At 37.2% G+C, this 26,420-nt stretch overlaps 1 long non-coding RNA gene and 1 pseudogene across 1 annotated transcript in view; both read left to right on the top strand.

Annotated features, from left to right (window-relative positions):
* The first annotated feature begins 1,531 nt into the window (after positions 1-1,531).
* The window catches only part of LOC117801808, a 47,934-nt gene continuing 23,045 nt past the window's right edge, over positions 1,532-26,420 (top strand). Inside the window, exons 1-2 of the long non-coding RNA XR_004624522.1 lie at positions 1,532-1,668; positions 12,015-12,164. This is a non-coding gene — a long non-coding RNA (uncharacterized LOC117801808). The remainder of the gene's footprint in view (positions 1,669-12,014; positions 12,165-26,420) is intronic.
* LOC117802101 lies at positions 8,418-8,517 on the top strand (annotated as a pseudogene).

Consider the following 26,420-nt stretch of genomic DNA (forward strand, 5'->3'; position numbering starts at 1 on the left):
AGCGTTATTTGGAAGCAAAACTACATGACGGTTAAGTTTACTCTAGAATCACACAGCCATGATTTGGCTCCCTGCTCCATTCTTCCTTCCACTCTGTGTAAAGTTGAACAAGTTTCTTCAGCTTTCTAAGTAATGAATAGCTATAAAATTGGGATAATAACATTACCTTTATTACAGTCTTGATATGAGGTTTACCTGAGATAATACACATCCACTATATCCTTGGCACAAAGTAATTATTCAATATATCTTAGCTATTATTATTAGGAGGAAAAAGATTGAAAATAAATGTCAAAGAGGACTTTGAATGTCCTGCATTAGAGTGTAGATGTTATTCCATAAGTAACAGGAAGTCACTGAAGTTTTCTGAAAAACTACTTAAGCACACAAAATAAATTATTAGTGAAAACCTATAGCTTACAAAGTGTCTCCAATGCATTACTTAATTTAATCCCCATTAATCTTGAAGTGATGATAATTTGATTGACATTTTACACATAAAGAAACTAAAACGAGCACTTAAGATGACTTGCCCAAACAGCTATGATTTAGATTCAGGACTTCAAATCAAGGACAGTATGATTTTTGCCATGATACAGCTGGCAGATGATTTTGAAAGACACTCGAAAGAGGTTGCATAGAAAAACTAAGAAACACCGCTATTTTGGTTATTCTGAACTTGAAATGGAGAATTTTTATTTTTTTAATTTCTAGAATGTTGATGATAGGTACAAGATACCTGGTGAAGGTTTAAGAAACTGGAAACTTTGACGTTGCTTCTACCTAGGCCACTTCACTTTGTGACAAGTCACGGAGAAGTTATTTAACCTCTGCTGTTGTAGGATCCCTCATTTGAGAAAAGGAAAATATTATCCCATTTCTTGGGATTTTCTAGTGATTCAAATCAGATACTCTCCTCCCCCCAAAAGCCACAACAAACAGAAAACTCAAAAGAAAAACACACACATATATTGTCTTCTTAAAAACAAAAGTCCCCATTTCCCCCTTGAACTTAAAGTCTTAGAGGAAAAGTCAGAGTCACTGAAGTGGAAAGAGAATCTATCAATTTTTTTATTATTAAAATCAAATCAAATATACAGAAAACTAGACAGTTTTTCAATGGCATTTTGTATGTGTTAACCTATTAATAGCGGTAACCCTGGTTGTTTTCCATTTACTAACACTGCTTCCCGGAAATCTCTGGGTGCTCTCTCTCTTCCAATTTGATCTGTGAACATGCAGACCTGTCATGTTTTGCTGTGTATGTCATATGTACTGAGGGACATTTTCCCAAGTCTACTTCTCTATCCAGATGTTAATGAATTATTGTCTTTATGGCTCTGCTTTCTGTGTTCTATCGTGGTTCCAGACACGTGATCTCCTTTTTTAGAGAAGAGAAAGTAAAAGTCAAAGGTCCTGATGTATTCTTCTCAGATTCCTTTATTGTTCTCAAGACCACTGAGTAGTTTTTTTTTTTTTTTAGATTTATTTATTTTATTTTAGAAGGGGAAGGGGGGAATAGGGAGAGAATCTTTCAAGCAGACTCCTGCCGAGCAAGGAGCCCAGCACCAGGCTCAATTCCAGGACCCATGAGAGCATGACCTGAGCTGAAACCAAGAGTCAGACGCTTAACTGACTGAGACATCCAGGACGAAGACCCACCTTGAGGTAGTTTTTTGGGGAGGCGAAGGGATTGGAACTTCCTACTCATGTCCTTCTTTTTTCTTCTCTGACCTTATGGTTTCTTCCTCTACTAATTATGAATTTTATAATTAGAACTGAATTTTATACCTAATTATATCTGATAGAAAATTTGGAGATTTCTGAAATTGTCATTAGATATAATGCCATGCATACTAGAAATTTCCATAGTGTAACTCATATTTTTTTTTGTAGTTTACTATGATAACATATTGTAAGTCTTCATAAAAGTACTGCTTGAAAAAAAAATGGGACTCTGACCTACAGAACTTTTGTAAAAGCTAATATCTGAAATAATTTAACTGTTTGAAAGAACAATTTGCATTAAGAATCCCCTTTGCCTCAATTAGATAATCTGCTATTTTCCCACATATGATCATAAGAAACCAACATGGAAAATCTTTACATGACGAGAATATGCAGAGTGGTGAGGTGACAGATTGAACTATGTTAGAGCTTGGTTTTGTTGGGTGTTAGTGACAGCATTGTGTTTTATATACTTCAGAGACAATTTGGGCCATAGCATAATATTAATATTGTAGAAAAGCAGTCACCATATAATTTTACTATTCTACAAAGATAGTTTTGATTTATAACAATGTTTTTTTGCCACAGCAGCCATAACAATACTTAGACAACTAGAATGAGAATTCAAATTTGGGACTACAATGTCCAATATCCTTATTTTACACAGGAGAATGCTGAGTCCAGAAGAGAGGTGAAATTGTTACCTAAGGTCATATTACTAGTTAGGCCCTCCAACTAGGACACTGACATATTGATTCTGGTGCAGTCTTCTTATGTTAGGTTCATTTTTAATTCTGTGTACTCCATGTTTTGTTCACCTCAAAAGGGAAAGACCCTGTCTGAGATTGAGTTTTCAGGCCTGGGTAAGAACAAAGCAAGAATCTAGCCTACTTCCCAACACAGGAGTCAATATCAAGAAAATTGACACATGCTGACAAACAATACTATTAAGGAAGAGGTGTTTGGTGGACCAAAGAAATGACCTTCACAAAGGTAGAAATAGAAGCAGTGTTGAATGCCCTGTGTGATGGAGAAGCAAATGAATTATATATAGAGATAGTTCAAATTGATTATGGCAGCAAGAGACTAGTCAAGGACATTCCCAGGTAACTTTACAAAAATATTTTCCATCCTTCCTCAAGAACATATTCCAAAGCCTTGGCCTGAAAGAAAAACGTATCTGGATAGAGAACTCCTAAACCATCACACTTTGTCAGAGAGCAATGCCATTGCTACTAAAACCCACCCAAATTTAAAAACTTAAAAAACGAGGGTAAATCTGCTAAATAGGGTGCATGTGACATTACTGTGAAATACAGAGAGCGCAGAGCATGAATGCAGGGCTAGATTACAGTTTGCAAATCTGAATAATGAATGATTTTTCACATTCACCACCAAAGCAAAAGGGAGAGGAAGCACTGCCAAACTGAGGATGGCTTCCCAGAGGAATGTAGGGGAGAAATACGCTAGGTGTAATTGCCAGATTTTATTTCAGGGGCTGAAGGGCACCAGGCAGTCACTGTGAATAAAGAGTGAGATGCTATTTTAGAATTCGCTCTCAGGAAAGAACACAGGCTATGACGTGGAGGACTGTCTTCACAAACAAACAAAAAATCATAGAATGTGTTAAGTTATATTGATGTGAAAAACCTTAGAATCAACCCCAAAGATGACCTGGATGGAATGACTGCCCTCAGAGCTTATATTTTCTTCCACTGTAGACAGACTTCTCCTCATCCTAAAGCAAATGAAAAGCAACCACCAGAAGGCTTAGGAAGTAGTGGGGTGTGATCAAAAGTCACTCTACTGCCTCACTGTCCTCCCATAAATATACTCACTGAAGTGAAATTTCTTAGATGAGTTTTTCATCCCCCTCATCCAATGGTCATCCACGACCTCCGAAGTCTGTCTTGTGTTGATATCATCACAAGTAAAGTCACTTGGTAAATAGTGGAGGGAGAAGAAACAGGTGAAGAGTAAGGACCACCTGTGATGCCAGATGAGCAAAGAAATCACCAAGGCAACTGAGGGAAGACACATTTGGAAGTCCTAAAAGAAGCCAAAAATGCAAGGACTTTACTTTTCCCCAAGGAAGCGCACAGACAGTTTCTATCTACCACCCAATGTTCAGTGGAGTTTTCACTGTTTGGGAAACGGCAGTAACTCCAGTCTGGTAGAACCACCTTTCTGATCATAGAGTCTCCATGAGCAAATAAGACCAGAGGAGCTGCATTTAAAAATGAATTTATGAAGCTAGCAATCAAGAAATCATCATGTAGATACAAGGAGATGAATTTTATGAGACTGAGATGAACGTGTTAGCTGATTTGGTGAAACATTAAGGTCTTTTCCATAAAAGAAAAGCAGGTTATACATTAAGGACGATTTAACGCACTCAATGGCCATGGGTGGGAGGCTAACATTACTTAGCTTAGGCTAGTCATGCTATGAAATTTACTCAAATGTCTGACTCTAACCTTAGGAAATGCTTTTGCTTGACTGGCATATGCTTATGAATGTTTTTATTTGGTCTAGAGGCCCCAATGTGGAGAGGAAGATAGACAATAACTTCCCTCTCTCTAAGGTACTCATAATATTTATGCCCTGTCAATTGTTGTTTCATAATCATTAATAATAATGGTCTCTTTATCACACAAAGAAGTTAATCTCTTACTTCCTTCAATTAAACATGTTGAAATATACAGAATATTTCTAAGAATTTTGACAGATTCTGTTTATTGTTATTATTATTATTTGTAGGAGAACCAGATTAATGTTGGGCAGCTAACCAGAGGATTCGGGCAGACTTGGTCTTATAGAAAACTTACAAGTAAAATTTTCAATGTTACATTTACAAATGACCAAGTATCTCTTGAGGGAGAGGGAATCCAGATGACAAAGTTTGTCTTAAGGTCAATGGGCCAGATTAAATAGAAAGAAACAGCACAGAGTCTATTCTCTTGTGACATGGATTTAGAGAGAGTGAGTAGAAACCAAAGAAAACTACTTTACTATGAACTTTATGGAATAATTGTTTAGGTTTCAGAAAGAAAAGTCAATGAATTAGATCTTTTTCCCCTCTCCATAGTGCAAGGCCAGTTGAAATATAGACAGAAGAGTCAGGCAGAGATTTGAAAAAATTAAAACCAAACCAACCTTTTTTGTGGCTTTCCTCTGCAAAACTCAGTTGTCAGATCATTTACTTCTCTTCCCCAAAGGAGAGGAAATGTGTTGGGAGCAGGGAGAGTGGATCTGGGAGTGCTATGCTTTCAGTCCCAAGGAAAAGTGATGAGTTGGGAATACATGGTTTTCCCAGTAATACAGAGAATGTAAGGAGTCACCAGCCAAGGGGCTAGAAATGAGGGAGACGTTGGAGACAAAGCTCTTAGCTGACTTTATCCTCATTGCATTTGATATAAATAACCATGGTGCAGGCCTCAGCCAACTGTGGCAGTATTTGTTTTTATCCCCAGACATGGCTGGAAAACATAGTGTTCACCCAAGACTCACAGCATCCTGGAGTGCGTGCTTGATATTAATACAATTAAAAGTTATTTTTCAAGTATTTTTAATATTGTATTTTTCAAGTATTTTTTTTAATCCTGTATATAGATAATTATATGCAGTTGGGCAAACATTATAATCAATTTTATGGTATACAGATTACTAGGTTAATTAGAGTACCAATTATCCTGAATGTATGCCCATCCTATTTCAACCATTTTGAATCAATGAGAGGTATTTGACCAAATGAGTATTTCTTTGTAAAGATCCATTGCGTTCAAGGCATGTCTTGATAAGAGACACAGAGAAATGAATTAGACACATTCCCTGACCTGAAAAGTCCTTATCACTTGGAATTTACAGGCATGTAGCTAATTAGATGCAACACAAAACAATGCATTGATAGAAGCCGTACAGAAGGAAATGAAAAGAAAGCATGTGCAGATATGCCTAGACCTTAGTGAAGGCTGGAATTTGAATAAGTCTCCTGAAAAATAAGTGAGATGTCACCAGGATTTGGAATTAAAGAGGAAGTTCTAGGTAGTCATAGGAGCAATTCTAATAATAAGAGGACCCTTTGTGGAATGACAGACAATGCCATTATTGAAGAGTAGAATTCAACATAGGGTTGATCAAAGCTAAAGGTCAAGATATATGTTGAGGCAAGCTCTTAAAAGTAATTTTTGTGTCATGTTTGTGTTGCTGTGATGCTTTCATTGTTTCGGTTTGGTTTTGTTCTCTTCTTTAGCAACAGATACTGCCATCTTTTGCTAAAGAAAAAGTAGGGACTAGATATCTTAGAATCACTGATGTTTGCCGGGCTTCAAAGGGTAAATGAATGGGAAAATAGTCTGAGAGGGGTTTATCACTGGGCTTGATGGTTGTTGTTCTGTGCTGTGGTGGACAATGGACTCAGTCCTCTCAGCATTCATAAGGTTGATTTGCATGCCAAGCATTAATGTATGTGATAAATAAATATATTTATAGATCTACAGTACTTTCTTGAGGGCCCCTAATTGACCCCATTGTTGGAAAGTAATTGTTCCCCCCATTACTGTTACAAAGGAGCTTGACTCCATCACTGATGATAGAGACCTCAGGAGACAACGAGCCTGCCTCCACTACTGAATTTTGGTCCAAAATCATAAGGCCAGCCTTACCTACTGGGAGTGTCTTGCTTTCATATAGTCCAAATCTTTTGCAAAAGTAACTTGTTTCCCTCCCTTTTCTACCAGAAAAACTCACCATTCCTGATCAATTTTGGTGCAGGGGCACTTGTCTACAATAACTGATTATCTATGCCATGTCATCTCCATGAGGCCAAGGAGATCAAAGGAGTTTAAATCAAATGTCTCCAGCGAGGTTGGCTGGCAACTATACATGAAGCAAATTACTGGAGAGTATGTATCCCTCCCCATACTATTTGTTATAGATGATCCCACTGTTTCAGTACAGGTAGCTGCTATGCAAATGGGATTCAGTCCATTTCTTTGCTTGGGATACAAACTGTCAAGCTAGTGAAAGGTAGCAGAACATGACATCCCAAAATATGGTCCTTTAGCATATTGTTTATTTTCACGTGTAGTTACTTTAAAAACAGCTAATACAGGAAGAGGCTTTCTGGAAAATCCTCCTATCTGCCTAAAGACAGATCTTCCAAAACAAACTCAACTGTCCTAAATCTCTTCCTAGAGGGATTTCATCAACCAGGGAGGACTGACTTACCACAGGAGAGGAGCATACACTCAGACAAACATTGTCACAAACTGTCATACGTCCCCTCTATTCTTCTATGAGCCTATTTCATTTTTCCCTAAGAAACATTTACTCTCCCCTAAGAATCCTACACCCCCACCCTACCCTTCCCCTATTAAAATGGTATTTAAGCCTGAATTCTAAGCCACTTCAGGAAGTTACTCAGTTTTCCCTGGGTTTCTCCCATATATACATGCATGAGATGTACATGTTAATAACCTCCTGCTTTTCTCTCCTTCGTGTGTCTTTTATTACAGAAGTCTCCTCTAAGAACTCAGAAGGGTAGAGAGAAAATTGCTTTTCCTCTTCTACATGTTTGTATCAAGCCTCTGTCATTCATTTACCACATTCTGTGTAGTGACATTGGACTGATCCCATGGTGCTATCCTCTATCACTTTACATATGTATAAGAACACCCAACCTTAAGGGAAAGGGAAAAGGATCTCTTGGAAGAAGGTAAAGTGGACTTTGGATATCCTTGTATTACCTGTCTGGGGAGAGCAGTCAAGGATTTTGCACTTTAGGGACAGACAGACTAGGATAGGTTTCTGAACTCCTCTGATCTCTAGGACCTCACCCCGATTTCTTGAAAGTGCTAGAGAAAGAAACACTCTGGGCTTATAATCAAGGGAGACAGACATGATCAAATATGCTTTGTAGCACTGCACACTGGCAATGGTATGGCTGAGGACTGGCAGGGATCTTAGAGCTACCTGACCAGCAAGGAAGCCGCAGCAAATATTCCTGCCCAGACTGATACACTCAAGGGCAGCACGGGTGGAAAGAAAAGAAGATACCAAGACTTCCTCACAGAGGAGAATGTGTCTATGTCCTAATCTATTTTTCATTTTCAGGGCATGATTTCTCAGGGAACATTCATTGCAATAGAAGTACCACAGGTTGGCTCAAAGTCAATGTATCATTTATGTGAAGGAAATGGACTAGGTCATGTCCAACCATTAATGACTTGGTTCGAGGCCTTGCTCTTTGGGGGATGTCAGCTACTATCCTCCCCCTGACTTTATTACTTCTGTGTAAAAATGAATCCACCACCTGTGTGAAGTTGTCCTCCTCCTACCATCCTCTTCCTGTGTGAACAGTCTGTGTTTCCACCTTACAAGAAATATCAGGTACTGCCAAGATAAAGAAGCTGACTAGAAGCTGCAATAATCGAAGGGGCAGACAAAAATGGCGGTAACCGTCCAAACGGTGTTCTTATGAAATGCCCAGGAGTAACTGGTATTTAGGAAAAGTTAGGGTTGAGGCAAAAACCAAAGTGTGGTCTTAAATTTCATGTAGTAATGACATATATATTTCCCTGATCCTTCAGTAGCCAATATATTTCATGGCAAAATGTTTTTCTGAGATAAAGGATAGACCTGTAAAACAAACACACGTAAATATTTATTTAAAAGTATGAAGCTTGTGCTCGCTTTGGCAGCAGATATACTAAAGTTGGGACAGTACAGAGATTAGCATGGCCCCAGTGCGGATATGACACACAAATTTATGAAGTGTTCCTATTTTAAAAATAAAAGTATAAAGATGAAACACTTTATGCCATTCATTGGAGTGAGGACAGAATGAACAAATGGCTAAGGAATTATAGTTTTAAGTTGCCCTGTAACCACATCATAGCATTTTCACTGTTTCGGAAGTTACACATTTTAGGAAGGAGCACCACTGTAATCCACTACTGTCATAGACACAAAACAAACAGAAAAAACAAACAAACAAGTAATAAACCTAACAAAAATGGTAAAATATATCTCATTTTCAAAGGGATGAATAAAGGCCCAATAACCCCACAAAAACTCCCAAATCAAGTTTCAAGTAGATATTAGGCTGACATTTTCTTAGCAGAAACTTCAATTAGAACTCTTCTGTAGGCGAAAGGTGGGAAGAGATGAGCAGATGAAATTTAACTTACTTCTCCAGCACATGCTGTGAGCCCCACATTCTCACCTCCACAAACTAGCAAATCAAAGGTATTGAGGATTCAAGCATTTTTCTTCCAGCAGCGGGTGGCCCAAGTGCCTCAACCCAGCTGCCTTTTCATATTAGAAAGAAAGCTGAGATCATTGTCACTCATATAACATCCCATTTGTTCTGCTGCTCTCACTAAATTTTCGGAATTTTATGTGGGGTCTCTCTCCCACTAAGAAGATGAACCTGTGCGGCAATTTCCCTGTTTAAACTGTGGGATAATTCCTTCTTTCAGAAAAAGAAAGTGTAGAAACATTCATTTTTACAAAGAAGTTGGACATTAAAAGAGTCTTTTCATTAGAGAAATAAACAGCAGATCATTCAATTGTCATATTTCAGAGATTTGCTCTGCAAACCTTCAAAGAGTTTCTCTTGTTTTTTTTTTTTTAATGATTTATCAGCAGTGATTACTAGATCATATAATTGCAAAGGACTTTCCCCAGAATGGCCAACTGTTCAGCAATAAATTCCAATGACATATTCCCTATGAGGGCAGGCATTCCTTCTGCATGGGAAATATGCCCTCTATGTAGTGGTTTTTTCAGTTCCCTAACTCCCTATTTGGTGGGTATAAAGCAGTGGAGGAAATGGAGGAAAGAAGAATGGAAATTGCCTCACTTGGAATTATGGGAAATTATTTTGAAAAGTATTTTTAAAACCAATAATAGTATGGAACTGCTGAATTGTTATATTACACACCTGAAACTAATGTAACACTGTATGTTCACTAACTGGAATTAAATAAAAACTTAAAATAAATAAAAATTAAAAAATAAATAAAATCAATAATAAACACAAGTTGTCCTCCCAGGAATTCCAGGACTGTGCTGGGTGCAGCTGGAAAAAGGCACAAAAATAAACTTAAGGAGTTATTTTTCTACCACGAAACTGTTTGAAGAAAAGGGATTTTAGATGAAATTAGAAAGCAGTATACAATAAGCTAGGAAGAAAAAAAAAAAGGAAAAGACAGTCCATGAAGGCTTCCAACTTTACACTACTTTCCCCTCCATCTTGGTATTTGTAATTCATGCTTTTATAGGATCTCATGACACTATGCGTATTCATCAAAAGTCCTCCATTCAGAAAAAAGACTAGTTTAAGCACAAAGAGAAAGGGACTCTAACAGTGAAGTAGTACATGACTGAGTATAAAGGCCAACTAGGGTTGGGTCTTATGAAGAACCAGGACAACTACAAGTCTCTCTGTGTCTCTCTCTCCTTTGTTCTTACAGAGATTTAGATGACCCCATGCATCCCAAGTTTGCATATTCAGTGCCAGTAACACTTAGAAATGAAGGAACAGTTAGAATTGTTCTTGCTCAATCCCAGTTCTCAATTTCTGGGAGAGAGAATTAGATTGTCTCAGTTTGGGTAATCAGCTATGGCCAGGGGATTCAAAATCAGTTTAAATTCAATCATGGTTGGTGGAGAACCAAACACACATCACAGTTCAGTTACTGGAGAAAATCAGATAGCTTTTTAGTTAAAAAAGTTACCCCAAAAGTGTTTACCATACTCATTTGTATAATATACTAGGAGAAAGTTTCAAAAATGCCATATTTTATCAGGAGCCATATATGCTTCATATTTCTCTCTGACATTTCCAAGAGAAATAAGGATGTTACTCTGCAGCTCAACAGATAAACTGTTCTTATTTTTCAGTTAGTGTGTGCATGTTTAAGACCAAATAATTTCTTGACTTCCTTTTATGATAGAAAAGCGGAAAGGCAGCAAGGCCAAAATCATCTTCTCATTCTTGACTATACCACTTTGTCTACAAAATTATTTTGCCATATGCTCTCTGCAATGTTTAGGCAGATCTCTATCATGGAGGAGCCATATGTTGACTTTGCAATAGCATATTTTCTATTTTTTAGAATTGAGCCCACCATATTGTGGACACAGGCCATGGGAACCTCAATACCTTTCATTTGAAAGCCAAGATGGCATTAAACATGTCTAAATGGTACAGCTAGAGGTATGATCACTTGATTTGAATAAATGAATGGAGATCCCTGACAGGTCATCTCTACCATGTTTAGAATCCCATAAAGACATTTTAAGATCTTTTTTTTTTTTTTTTTTTTTTTTTTTTTGACAGAGAGAGACACAGCGAGAGTGGGAACACAAGCAGGAGGAGTGGGAGGGGGAGAAGCAGGCTTCCTGCTGAACAGGGAGCCCGATGCGGGGCTCGATCCCAGGACCCTGGGATCATGACCTGAGCCAAAGGCAGACACCTAACGACTGAGCCACCCAGGCTACCCCTGAATCCCATAAAGACAGTTCAGAATCCAAACGCAAAGCAGGGGTTTTGCTTTGTTTTGGGTCCTTCACTGTACTTTGATCTCCGGTTGAAAGTTCTTGCTGTTGTCCTCATGGTTTACAACTTGAAGATGTTTTGGAATTGACTTTCAACATGACAATTTCCCAGGGTTAGAAGAAAAGTAAAGGACAGCTGAAAAGTTACATTTGAAAAAATTAAAGATGTTAGTTTTAAAATTATGATGGCTTTTCTTCTAAAATTATTTACATAGGTAAAACTTTATTTAAAATAAAGCTAGTAATTGTTGTCCTTGTGTGAACGTGTCTAATGCATATGTTCCATGTATTCTCATACATTTAACGTTAGTAGTAGAAGTTTCTTTTTAAAGAAAGAAATTATTCTGTTTTGGTTGGGTGCCTAAAATGAGATCATTCTTTTCTACCCTAAAGGGTGTATATCATGAACTAGTGTGGAACACTGAACATTCTATATTTTTAAAGCAAAAGAAGGTAATTCACAGTTTTTTTTAAAAGGTCTTTTTTAAGGTTTTTAGAGAACTTGTTAAAAAACACCCACAACCATATTTCAAGTCACATTCCCTCTCCTGTCTCTTCTCCCCACAAAATGCTCACAGACTGCCAATTTAAAGGAAAAACATAGTCAAGCCAGATAAAAAGCATCCAAATGAAGAGAAGGTTAATCGTGGAAGGCAATGGAGGTGGTCGGGACAATCTGTTGATTTCTTTGCAATGACTGCATTTAGCCATTTCTTCCACAGCCCCCTGAGAATGAAGGTTGGCGTTCACTAGCTCCCAGACTCCAGTTTATAACAGTGTTCATCCCCAGTCTCGCATCTTCATCATCATCAACCTTCTGACCTAAGAGTGTTGGGAGAAGAGCCTAGGAAGGAGGTCTTGAGAATTCACAGGTAGGAAAATAAACAGCAATGTGAATAAGAATGTGAATAGCTGGATGCCCTGGCTTAGCAATGCTAAGCAGTAAGCTAGGTCTCCTGTCTCTTCATCTAACTCAGATAAAACCAGGAAAAGACATTATCACCAAAGGCATTTTTCAGCCTCATTTTTGGCTCATGGCATGACAGCCCAGTGAGTTGTAATGACAAACATATATGAGAATATAAATTTCAAACTTGTATAACTGTTGCCTTTTAGTCCTCCTTTCCTCCTTTATGATAACAGAAACTAGGCTTTCATTCTAAGTTATGACCATCTTTTACTTAGATTTTAATCTGTGTTGCTACTCAAATTATTGCAATGCATGAACTGCCAGGGTCCTTATCTGTGAAATGGGAATGATAATATGTACCTACTTCATGGAATTATCCTAAGGACTGAATGAGACACTGGAAAGATAATAGTGCAGGCTGTGGTCTATAGTAAGAGGACAAAGAATATTAGCTATCTCCATGCTTATAACTTTTGTTAGGAATATTAATTATATGCCCATAATATAAATTTATAAACACAATTATGTTCTGTTATGAACTAGAACACTTGGGTCTAGTACTGGCTCTGTCGCTAAGAAGCTGAGAGCCCTTAAGTGAGATTCTTAGCACCTATGGTCTCAGTTTATAAAAAGAGAAATTTGGATTAGGTGATTATTAAGGTCCCTTTGGGCTCTAATATTATTCTATATTTGACTTCTTCATAGCAACTGATTCTGCAATGAGATTGGCTGGCTACAAATCTGCTCTCTACAAAATAGTTCTCTTTTTAGAAACATATAGATCAAAATTAAGCTCTTCTTTTAGGAATCAGTTTGTTGGTCAGTACTTGAGTGTTACTTTCTTGGGAATTCCTGAACCCAAAGCCAGGAGAAATTTTTCAGTTCCTTACCTTGTATATTTTTAGAAAAATATCTGTACAATAAAAGTAAGTCCTGGATAAACAGTGGGATCTGATGTAAGTATTTATATATCAGATACCAGGGCTTAGGAATCAGCATAATGGTGGCTGAAAGAGAGGGAGGGCTGAATTAGAGCAGATCTGAATGGTAATCCAATGACAACATTCCTTCCATGCTCTCTAGGCACCAAATCCAAGTTGATATATGGTTGTGGCAATAGAAATGTCCAGGATCTCCAAAAGATACTGACAAGGGATGGCAATAGGAATAGGTTAGAGAAGTGTTGGCTGGAAACCAGATGGGCAGTGGCTTTCATTCAAGAGGTTTACCTGCAGGGAGCTGACAAGCAGACACAAATGTGTTTCAGCGTCAAGGTAACTTGAACTAAAAGCCCAGTCCTGGAAACTGGGGCAACATGTGCAGGAAGGATGACAAGTTACAGGGGCAAATTCCTGAACTCCACTGATCATGACCGTGGAACTGAATGTGTAATTGCAGAAGGAGAAAACAGTGTGGAGTCACCCCTTATTTCAAGAGGTCAATAAGAGTCCTCAGGAAAAGTTCCATATACCAGATAATTGTTTAGAGCCATTTAAACATGGGATATGGAGAAAATAAATGGACAGGAAGATCATATGCCATCTTGCTCTGGATTGGTCAAAAGATGAACACTATAAAGCATTGAAAACACTGATCTATATCTGACCTGTGCCACAAGCTTGTTGTTTTGCTCTGAGGACAGCAGGAAGAAGACCAAATAACCTCTCTAACAGGTTCTTTCTATTCTGAATCAAGATTTCACACAGTACTAGACTTAAAACAGTCATGGTGGCCCCATCACCATTACCTTCGTATGGAGGTATCAGTAGGATGTTTGGTGTCCAGGTTAAAATCAGTTAAGTTCCAGGAAAGGCAAAATCCCCAGGTGTGGCTGATGACTGTGAGAGAAAAACAAGGCAGAACTGGAATCAACTCTAGGCAGGAATGTGGTAGGATGAAAAAGAAAAAGGAAAGGCAGAGGGTTCAAGTGGGAAATGTGCTAATGCTCCATTTCCAAAATAGACTTTTTTTTTTTTTTAACTGTAGTAGTATGCCTCTCTGTACACCTCTACTTATAACCTCCAAAGAGAAACCTGTCCCTCATAGAGGTAGCTTCTTACATGGAGCTCATAGTAAATACCCTATTTAGAGGAAAGGAATGTAGGAGGAAAGCACTCACCAAACGGAGAGCAAACCTGAGCCATTTACCTATATCAATCAACATAGTTCATAATCCATGTATATTAACAGGCAACCTATGAACAGCTTTGATAAAAATAAAACCAACAAAACAAATGGGACAAAGAGCAAAGATGAACAAGTGGAACAGCTAACCATAGGGGTAAATACATTTTAATTCTAGGAGGAGAAAAGAATGTTTATTTTAAAAATTGTGATAAGATACCTAGGAATAAACCTAACAAAAGAGGTGAAGGATCTATACTCTAGAAACTACAGAACACTTACGAAAGAAGTTGAGGAAGACACAAAGAAATGGAAAAACAACCATGCTCATGGATTGGAAGAATAAACATTGTGAAAATGTATATCCTGCCTAGAGCAATCTACACTTTCAATGCAATCTGTATCAAAATACCATTGACATTTTTCACAGAGCTGGAACAAACAATCTTAAAATTTGTATGGAATCAGAAAAGACCACGAATCACTGGGGGATTATTGAAAAAGAAAACCAAAGCTGGGGGCATCACAATGTCTGACTTCAAGCTCTATTACAAAGCTGTGATCATCAAGACAGCATGATATTGGCACAAAAACAGACACATAGATAAATGGAACAGAAAAGAGACCTCAGAAATGGACCCTCAACTCTATGGTCAACTAATCTTCAACAAATCAGGAAAGAATATCCAATGGAAAAAAGACAGTCTTTTCAATAAATGTTGCTGGAAAAATTGGACAGCCACATGCAGAGGAATGAAACTGGGCCATTCTTACACCATACACAAAGATAAACTCAAAGTGGATGAAAGTCCTAAATGTAAGACAGGAATCCGTCAAAATCCTAGAGGAGAACATAGGCAGTAACCTCTTCAACATTGGCCACAGCAACCTTTTTCAAGATACATCTCCAAAGGCAAGGGAAATAAAAGTGAAAATGAACTTTTGGGACTTCATCAAGATAACAAGCTTTTGCACAGTAAAGAAAACAGTCAACAAAACTAAGAGGCAACCGACAGAATGGGAGAAGATATTTAAAATGATATTACAGATAAAGGGCTGGTATCCAAGATCTATAAAGAACTTCTCAAACTCAACACCCGAAACACAAATAATCCAGTCAAGAAATGGGCAGAAGACACGAACCGACACTTCTCCAAAGAAGATATACAAATGGCTAACAGGCACATGAAAAAATGTTCAACATCACTAATCATCAGGAAAATACAAATCAAAACCACAATAAGATACCACCTTACGCCAGTTAGAATGGCAAAAATTAACAAGACAGGGAACAACTGTTGGTGAGGATGTGGAGAAAGACGAACCCTCTAACACTATTGGTGGGAATGCAAGCTGGTACAACCACTCTGAAAAACAATATGGAGGTTCCTCAAGATGTTAAAAATAGAGCTACCCTACAACCCAGCAATAGCACTACTAGGTATTTACCCCAGAGATACAGACATATTGAAAAGAAGGGGCACACACACCACAATGTTCATAGCAGCCATGTCCATGACAGCCAAACTGTGGAAGGAGCTGAGATGCCCCTTAACAGATGAATGGATAAAGAAGATACGGTTCATATATATGATGGAATATTACTCAGCCATCAGAAAGGATGAATACCTACCATTTGCTTTGACATGGATGGAACCGGAGGGGATTATGCTAAGTGGAATAAATCAAGCAGAAAAAAACAATTATCATAGGATTTCACTCATATATGTGGAACATAAGGAATAGCACGAAGGACCACAGGGGAAAGGAGGGAAAACTGAATGCGATTAGTATCCATAGAGAAATTTTAATTTGTATCCAACTAAACAAGAACAAGCCCCATCTTGTATCTTATCAAATAACAAGAAAAAGTTCTTAAAAATGAAAAATATACTTGCCTACAGACAAAACAAACAAGCATAATAAGTGTTCTAGTAATGATGAAGGAAATATTCCAAGGTAAATTAAAAAACACAGAGCCTGAAAAAAAATAAATAAATAAATAAAAGGTATGGGACAATCAATCCTGAAAGAACAGTATCAATTTGGAGGCCCAAGAATGAAAAGCTATGGAAATGACTAGGAAGAAATTATCAAAGGAGAAAAAAAAAGAGAGCTTAGGAAAGACACAGAAAATGTTTAGATTGAAAGGATTTGCTGAATGAACAAAATGAAATAATATCTAATATTTACTATGTTCTTCAAGTGCGTTGTTTTAATCTTTGCAACAATTTTATGATGTATTTGATTGTTTAGTCTTCACTTAATGCTACGGGTTAAACATTCTTGTTTTATGATTGAGTAAAATATGATTTCATCTTTAACTTATACAAGTTCCACAATTAGTGGCACATCCAACTTTAGAGTTGAAGGGAAGGGAGGGAAAACTGAATGTGATTAGTATCCATAGAGAAATCTTAAGTTGCATCCGTTAAGTGTCTGCCGTCAGCTCAGGTCATGATCCCAGGGTCCTGGGATCGAGCCTCACATCAGGCTCCCTGCTCAGCGGAGAGTGTGCTCTTCCCTCTCCTCCCCACTTGGTGCATGCTTGTCTCACTCGTGCTCTCTGTTACTATCTTTGTCTCTCTTTCTCTCAAATATATAAGTGAAATCTTTTTTAAAAAGTGCAGAAAGAGGGAAGAATGACAGTCAAAATGAGAAATCTGACTTTTCTTTTGATCCATTTCTGTGAGTTTATGTTTTACTGTTTTTCTGTGAATACATATATTACAATTTCAATAAAAAAATTAAAAGGCATGTTGCAATGGGGTGCAAGAATCAGTGATTTCACAGAGGACAACTTGATCACTCTACTCATTCCTCTTGGCATAGAAATGTTGCTTATCACTTCTTGTGGTATTTAACTCTTGAGATTTGCTATTGTCTTTGAGTGGCAGGTATTTTAACTAGCCTTTTAATACTTGTGCTGGAGAAAATACAGTGATTGTAAATTTAAAGAGAAAAAAAAAAAGCTGGACTATCACGAATCAATGATAACATTTTATATCAAGTCCAGACTGCTCCCCCTACCATTTCCACCATTTCTCTCTCAATCTAGAATGAATTTGCTCCAGTGGCTTTCAGTGAAAACCACTCTAGAAAATTGAGAAGGTTCTGACTCATAACCATTGTATAGGTTGTGATCAGTCTCCATAGAACTTAATCATGTACCACAAATATTTTTTTAAACCTTGCAAAGAGTTTATTATTGTTCACGTGGATTTTTTCTACTTTGTTTTCAAAACAATCCAATGTCTAAGATATTATTTGCTTGAGGTCTATACAATTGAAGATAAATATTCAATTTTGTATTTGAAAAATTTTCCTAAGGTTAAGGTTTATTTTGGGTAGTCTTGAAAAGAACATGAAATATATGTCACACTAAATGCAGTGAAAACTATGGATGAATGTTTTCTCAATAGAGGCTGATTTCTATGTTTTTAAAGAAATGGTTCAGTAGTTATCTTTCATCACTTATTTGTCACCCATGTTTACATGATGATATTACACCATTAATTGATCTAACAAACAAAAAATTAGGTAGGCACGAGTTTTAATTCTTTGTTCTTCAATAGAATAAAGTATTTTCCAGGGACAAAATGCTTTAATATTTAGTTGTGAAATTAAGAAAATATCATATGGTATTTGTCGTTCTCTGACTTTTTTCACTGAGCATAACGCAGTCTAGCTCCATCCACATTGTTACAAATGGCAAAATTCCACTCTTTTTGATGGCTTATTAATATTCTATTGTATACAGGGGAGGGGAAAAAGAGAGAGAGAGAGGTAAGCAAACCATAAGAGACCCTTGACTACAGAGAACAAACTGAGGGAAGTAGGTGGGGGATGGGCTAAATGGGTGACAGGTATTAAGGAAGACACTTGTGAAGAGCACTGGGTGTTACGTGTAAGTGATGACTCACTCAATTCTACACCTGAAACCATATTACCATATATGTTAACTAAGTAGAATTTAAATAAAAACTTGAAATCAAAAAGAAAGAAAGAAACAAAAGATCATGTTTTTGATGATTGCTATAGAGTGACGCAGAGGGAAATAATACAGAAAAAAAAGATAAGATGTATGTATTACCAATCTTAACAAAAATTATTCTGGTTCTTACCAACTCAATGACTATTTCACTCCACATAGAGGAAGGCTAAAGAGCCACTGAGAAAGGATCTGTAAGCTTTGCGGTGTCGGGACCATGACAGAAGCAAAGAAGCCTATTGCAAGAAAGGGTTTCTAACAGATTTCCATCCCCCGGTGGAAATTTTCTGCCAAACCTACTGGGAAGTTATGGCCCTTCTCTAAAGATTGTAAAGCATGGAAATAAATATTCCAAGGCCCACGTTCTAGAGTATTTGCATCCTACCGAGGCTCCTCCTAAATGTCACACCCTTAGTCTGACATTTCTGCCGTGTGACCTGTTCTGACAATCCTCCTCTTCTACTTCTTCCTCAACAAGTGGGATAAATGGAAAAGCAAAAGGGGTAGAGAAGGAGAAATAGAATCAGCCAACCGGTTGTTCATGGCAGCTCAGCATAGAGCGCTCAATGTCACAGAAAAAATATATTGTAAAATATATATTAAAAAACATTACTAGCAGATTTTCAGATACATAGTAAAGAGACAGACTAGGTTCTAAAGATGGGGAATTCTCATATCCTCCCAATTAACAGGGCTAGAAAGATACTGAGTTTTTTTTTTTTTTTAAAGGCACTGGTACAGGGGGAATTTTAATTTTTTTGATTTAATTTTAATTTTGAGAGAATTTTAATGCATTTGCCTGCAGTGAGTTAATGTAACAGAAAATCTAGTGTCACTTGGGTCAATAGCTCAGGCACTCTTGTTTGGAAAATGACATTATTAGAGCATTAGACCAGAGTCCTTCGGAAATGTTGAATGTTATAAATGCAGTGATGAATCCTGTGTTTGCTTATCATTAGTCAAGTGGGAATATGTTAAAAATGCTTTTATCCTTAATTTATGATCAGGTACATATTTATTTCCAATAAATACTAGATGGTGGCCTAAAGGGAAGATCTGGGAATCTCCACTAATTCTCTCATCATCCTACTCCACAATTCAGAAATAGCTCATCAAGTAGCCTCTGGATTATAGAAAATAAATACAAATGTTCCTGGGAGACATGGCACATATAGTCTGTGAATTTCGCTGTTGGCTGAGGCAGCAGCACATTGGAAGAGATCAAACTGGCAACTGTTGGAAAGAGCAGCTGCTCTGGGTATGAAGTAGGAACCCAGAGAAGAAACTCCATCATTGGTAGGGGGAGGGCAGGCCTCAGAGGGCACTGAGAACTTGGAGTAAAAGATCCAAAATACAGGGCTAGGGTAAAAGGAATTGCAAAGGAAAGCAGGTAAATGGATAGCTGACAAATTCCCCTGCATTTTATATTCAGTAAGTGTAATAAATACACTTAAGTAAACTAAACATATGTAGGAACCTATATTCAGAAGCAATGATTTTTAATTCTTACAGTACAGGTCTATGCCTCAAAACATGCCTTATTTGTTGAAATGAATGCATACCAGTTTCTGAGATCCCTATGGCCTTTGTTAATGTCTTTTTTTCTGAAGATGAAAATTTTAATATTAATGTATTATTTATATTCTCAGTCTTTTGACCTATTGACAAAACCTGAGCTTTGTTTCCACCCTCGGCTGCTACTGTAGCACCAAGGCCCAAATCAAAGCTATCCATCATAGTCCAGAGTGGATCCCAATCAATGCCAATAAATTTTAAAAGGCAGCAGCTATAGTACAAGATTATTAATTTTTAAACAGAAAAGTAATACAGTANTTTCAATAAATGTTGCTGGAAAAATTGGACAGCCACATGCAGAGGAATGAAACTGGGCCATTCTTACACCATACACAAAGATAAACTCAAAGTGGATGAAAGTCCTAAATGTAAGACAGGAATCCGTCAAAATCCTAGAGGAGAACATAGGCAGTAACCTCTTCAACATTGGCCACAGCAACCTTTTTCAAGATACATCTCCAAAGGCAAGGGAAATAAAAGTGAAAATGAACTTTTGGGACTTCATCAAGATAACAAGCTTTTGCACAGTAAAGAAAACAGTCAACAAAACTAAGAGGCAACCGACAGAATGGGAGAAGATATTTAAAATGATATTACAGATAAAGGGCTGGTATCCAAGATCTATAAAGAACTTCTCAAACTCAACACCCGAAACACAAATAATCCAGTCAAGAAATGGGCAGAAGACACGAACCGACACTTCTCCAAAGAAGATATACAAATGGCTAACAGGCACATGAAAAAATGTTCAACATCACTAATCATCAGGAAAATACAAATCAAAACCACAATAAGATACCACCTTACGCCAGTTAGAATGGCAAAAATTAACAAGACAGGGAACAACTGTTGGTGAGGATGTGGAGAAAGACGAACCCTCTAACACTATTGGTGGGAATGCAAGCTGGTACAACCACTCTGAAAAACAATATAGAGGTTCCTCAAGATGTTAAAAATAGAGCTACCCTACAACCCAGCAATAGCACTACTAGGTATTTACCCCAGAGATACAGACATATTGAAAAGAAGGGGCACACACACCCCAATGTTCATAGCAGCCATGTCCATGACAGCCAAACTGTGGAAGGAGCTGAGATGCCCCTTAACAGATGAATGGATAAAGAAGATACGGTTCATATATATGATGGAATATTACTCAGCCATCAGAAAGGATGAATACCTACCATTTGCTTTGACATGGATGGAACCGGAGGGGATTATGCTAAGTGGAATAAATCAAGCAGAAAAAAACAATTATCATAGGATTTCACTCATATATGTGGAACATAAGGAATAGCACGAAGGACCACAGGGGAAAGGAGGGAAAACTGAATGCGATTAGTATCCATAGAGAAATTTTAATTTGTATCCAACTAAACAAGAACAAGCCCCATCTTGTATCTTATCAAATAACAAGAAAAAGTTCTTAAAAATGAAAAATATACTTGCCTACAGACAAAACAAACAAGCATAATAAGTGTTCTAGTAATGATGAAGGAAATATTCCAAGGTAAATTAAAAAACACAGAGCCTGAAAAAAAATAAATAAATAAATAAAAGGTATGGGACAATCAATCCTGAAAGAACAGTATCAATTTGGAGGCCCAAGAATGAAAAGCTATGGAAATGACTAGGAAGAAATTATCAAAGGAGAAAAAAAAAGAGAGCTTAGGAAAGACACAGAAAATGTTTAGATTGAAAGGATTTGCTGAATGAACAAAATGAAATAATATCTAATATTTACTATGTTCTTCAAGTGCGTTGTTTTAATCTTTGCAACAATTTTATGATGTATTTGATTGTTTAGTCTTCACTTAATGCTACGGGTTAAACATTCTTGTTTTATGATTGAGTAAAATATGATTTCATCTTTAACTTATACAAGTTCCACAATTAGTGGCACATCCAACTTTAGAGTTGAAGGGAAGGGAGGGAAAACTGAATGTGATTAGTATCCATAGAGAAATCTTAAGTTGCATCCGTTAAGTGTCTGCCGTCAGCTCAGGTCATGATCCCAGGGTCCTGGGATCGAGCCTCACATCAGGCTCCCTGCTCAGCGGAGAGTGTGCTCTTCCCTCTCCTCCCCACTTGGTGCATGCTTGTCTCACTCGTGCTCTCTGTTACTATCTTTGTCTCTCTTTCTCTCAAATATATAAGTGAAATCTTTTTTAAAAAGTGCAGAAAGAGGGAAGAATGACAGTCAAAATGAGAAATCTGACTTTTCTTTTGATCCATTTCTGTGAGTTTATGTTTTACTGTTTTTCTGTGAATACATATATTACAATTTCAATAAAAAAATTAAAAGGCATGTTGCAATGGGGTGCAAGAATCAGTGATTTCACAGAGGACAACTTGATCACTCTACTCATTCCTCTTGGCATAGAAATGTTGCTTATCACTTCTTGTGGTATTTAACTCTTGAGATTTGCTATTGTCTTTGAGTGGCAGGTATTTTAACTAGCCTTTTAATACTTGTGCCCTGGAGAAAATACAGTGATTGTAAATTTAAAGAGAAAAAAAAAAAGCTGGACTATCACGAATCAATGATAACATTTTATATCAAGTCCAGACTGCTCCCCCTACCATTTCCACCATTTCTCTCTCAATCTAGAATGAATTTGCTCCAGTGGCTTTCAGTGAAAACCACTCTAGAAAATTGAGAAGGTTCTGACTCATAACCATTGTATAGGTTGTGATCAGTCTCCATAGAACTTAATCATGTACCACAAATATTTTTTTAAACCTTGCAAAGAGTTTATTATTGTTCACGTGGATTTTTTCTACTTTGTTTTCAAAACAATCCAATGTCTAAGATATTATTTGCTTGAGGTCTATACAATTGAAGATAAATATTCAATTTTGTATTTGAAAAATTTTCCTAAGGTTAAGGTTTATTTTGGGTAGTCTTGAAAAGAACATGAAATATATGTCACACTAAATGCAGTGAAAACTATGGATGAATGTTTTCTCAATAGAGGCTGATTTCTATGTTTTTAAAGAAATGGTTCAGTAGTTATCTTTCATCACTTATTTGTCACCCATGTTTACATGATGATATTACACCATTAATTGATCTAACAAACAAAAAATTAGGTAGGCACGAGTTTTAATTCTTTGTTCTTCAATAGAATAAAGTATTTTCCAGGGACAAAATGCTTTAATATTTAGTTGTGAAATTAAGAAAATATCATATGGTATTTGTCGTTCTCTGACTTTTTTCACTGAGCATAACGCAGTCTAGCTCCATCCACATTGTTACAAATGGCAAAATTCCACTCTTTTTGATGGCTTATTAATATTCTATTGTATACAGGGGAGGGGAAAAAGAGAGAGAGAGAGGTAAGCAAACCATAAGAGACCCTTGACTACAGAGAACAAACTGAGGGAAGTAGGTGGGGGATGGGCTAAATGGGTGACAGGTATTAAGGAAGACACTTGTGAAGAGCACTGGGTGTTACGTGCAAGTGATGACTCACTCAATTCTACACCTGAAACCATATTACCATATATGTTAACTAAGTAGAATTTAAATAAAAACTTGAAATCAAAAAGAAAGAAAGAAACAAAAGATCATGTTTTTGATGATTGCTATAGAGTGACGCAGAGGGAAATAATACAGAAAAAAAAGATAAGATGTATGTATTACCAATCTTAACAAAAATTATTCTGGTTCTTACCAACTCAATGACTATTTCACTCCACATAGAGGAAGGCTAAAGAGCCACTGAGAAAGGATCTGTAAGCTTTGCGGTGTCGGGACCATGACAGAAGCAAAGAAGCCTATTGCAAGAAAGGGTTTCTAACAGATTTCCATCCCCCGGTGGAAATTTTCTGCCAAACCTACTGGGAAGTTATGGCCCTTCTCTAAAGATTGTAAAGCATGGAAATAAATATTCCAAGGCCCACGTTCTAGAGTATTTGCATCCTACCGAGGCTCCTCCTAAATGTCACACCCTTAGTCTGACATTTCTGCCGTGTGACCTGTTCTGACAATCCTCCTCTTCTACTTCTTCCTCAACAAGTGGGATAAATGGAAAAGCAAAAGGGGTAGAGAAGGAGAAATAGAATCAGCCAACCGGTTGTTCATGGCAGCTCAGCATAGAGCGCTCAATGTCACAGAAAAAATATATTGTAAAATATATATTAAAAAACATTACTAGCAGATTTTCAGATACATAGTAAAGAGACAGACTAGGTTCTAAAGATGGGGGATTCTCATATCCTCCCAATTAACAGGGCTAGAAAGATACTGAGTTGTTTTTTTTTTTTTAAAGGCACTGGTACAGGGGGAATTTTAATTTTTTTGATTTAATTTTAATTTTGAGAGAATTTTAATGCATTTGCCTGCAGTGAGTTAATGTAACAGAAAATCTAGTGTCACTTGGGTCAATAGCTCAGGCACTCTTGTTTGGAAAATGACATTATTAGAGCATTAGACCAGAGTCCTTCGAAAATGTTGAATGTTATAAATGCAGTGATGAATCCTGTGTTTGCTTATCATTAGTCAAGTGGGAATATGTTAAAAATGCTTTTATCCTTAATTTATGATCAGGTACATATTTATTTCCAATAAATACTAGATGGTGGCCTAAAGGGAAGATCTGGGAATCTCCACTAATTCTCTCATCATCCTACTCCACAATTCAGAAATAGCTCATCAAGTAGCCTCTGGATTATAGAAAATAAATACAAATGTTCCTGGGAGACATGGCACATATAGTCTGTGAATTTCGCTGTTGGCTGAGGCAGCAGCACATTGGAAGAGATCAAACTGGCAACTGTTGGAAAGAGCAGCTGCTCTGGGTATGAAGTAGGAACCCAGAGAAGAAACTCCATCATTGGTAGGGGGAGGGCAGGCCTCAGAGGGCACTGAGAACTTGGAGTAAAAGATCCAAAATACAGGGCTAGGGTAAAAGGAATTGCAAAGGAAAGCAGGTAAATGGATAGCTGACAAATTCCCCTGCATTTTATATTCAGTAAGTGTAATAAATACACTTAAGTAAACTAAACATATGTAGGAACCTATATTCAGAAGCAATGATTTTTAATTCTTACAGTACAGGTCTATGCCTCAAAACATGCCTTATTTGTTGAAATGAATGCATACCAGTTTCTGAGATCCCTATGGCCTTTGTTAATGTCTTTTTTTCTGAAGATGAAAATTTTAATATTAATGTATTATTTATATTCTCAGTCTTTTGACCTATTGACAAAACCTGAGCTTTGTTTCCACCCTCGGCTGCTACTGTAGCACCAAGGCCCAAATCAAAGCTATCCATCATAGTCCAGAGTGGATCCCAATCAATGCCAATAAATTTTAAAAGGCAGCAGCTATAGTACAAGATTATTAATTTTTAAACAGAAAAGTAATACAGTACACCAAACTGCAGCCCCTCGGGCCACCGTTAACCATATTCACATTATGGTGCTTTGTTTAAGAAGAAATCATTACATTCCCTTAAACATGAGTTTGTTTTCATTAGAAATAAATAATACTAACTGTATTTTCCATCAATCAACAAATATTTATTGAATACCAGCTGTGCATAAGATGAAGAACTAAGCATATAGTGGATACCAGAAGGTATAAAAGACGGAACACAAATGAATGCAACCTTTTTGCAAAGAGGAAACATGGGGATAAAAAAAAAAGTTAACTGCATAAAAGAAATGATACCGTTACTGAATGACATGTACAGACAATGAATACTACGGTATCTGCAAGAGGGAAAGATTGATAATGGGTCAGGATAGGATCAAGTGATCCACAACCTGAACTTGTCTCAGAAGATGGTCAGATTTGGATCAATGAAGATGCCAAAGGATGGCATTACAAATAAAGGTACTGGCATAAATAAAAACATAAAGGCAGGCATATACAAGGAATGATCAACAGACAGTGAGTGATAAGAAGACCCATGATTGGAATGGAAGGATCATGACTAGGAGAAAATGGAGATAACCGTATCAATGTAATTTTAGAAGGGATGGTGAAATGTCTCCCACTTCAGACTATCTAGCAGGAGATCCTGCCTGGATTTGTGTTCAGTCTCATGAGGAATCGTGGTTATGAATATTTTACTCTCCTCATTTCACCTGGCTTTTACCATCTGTCTATCCTTTTCAGTCAAGTGATAGAATAGCCACCTCCACTATATACACTTTTTAAACTCAGGTAAATAAATCATTAGTTCTGGATAAACCCTCAACCATATGGTCCAAGTACCTTGGTTTTAGGAGTATACGTATTTGATTAAATGTTTAAGAATAACATCTGGACAAAGTAGCAGAAACTCACAGAAGAGTGGCAGGCGACACTGGCAGTGGGGAAGCCTGAGGCCAGCTGTTTTGAGCATTAAATAGGTGGTTATTACGTGTGACCTGCCAACAACTTATTTCTTTTTTTTTTAATTTTATTTTATTATATTGTGTTAATCACCATACAGTACATCCCCAGATTCCGATGTAAAGTTTGATGCTTCATTAGTTGCGTATAACACCCAGTGCACCATGCAATACGTGCCCTCC

Source organism: Ailuropoda melanoleuca, chromosome 4 (genome assembly GCF_002007445.2).
Source record: "Ailuropoda melanoleuca isolate Jingjing chromosome 4, ASM200744v2, whole genome shotgun sequence".
Classification (NCBI taxonomy): Eukaryota; Metazoa; Chordata; class Mammalia; order Carnivora; family Ursidae; genus Ailuropoda; species Ailuropoda melanoleuca.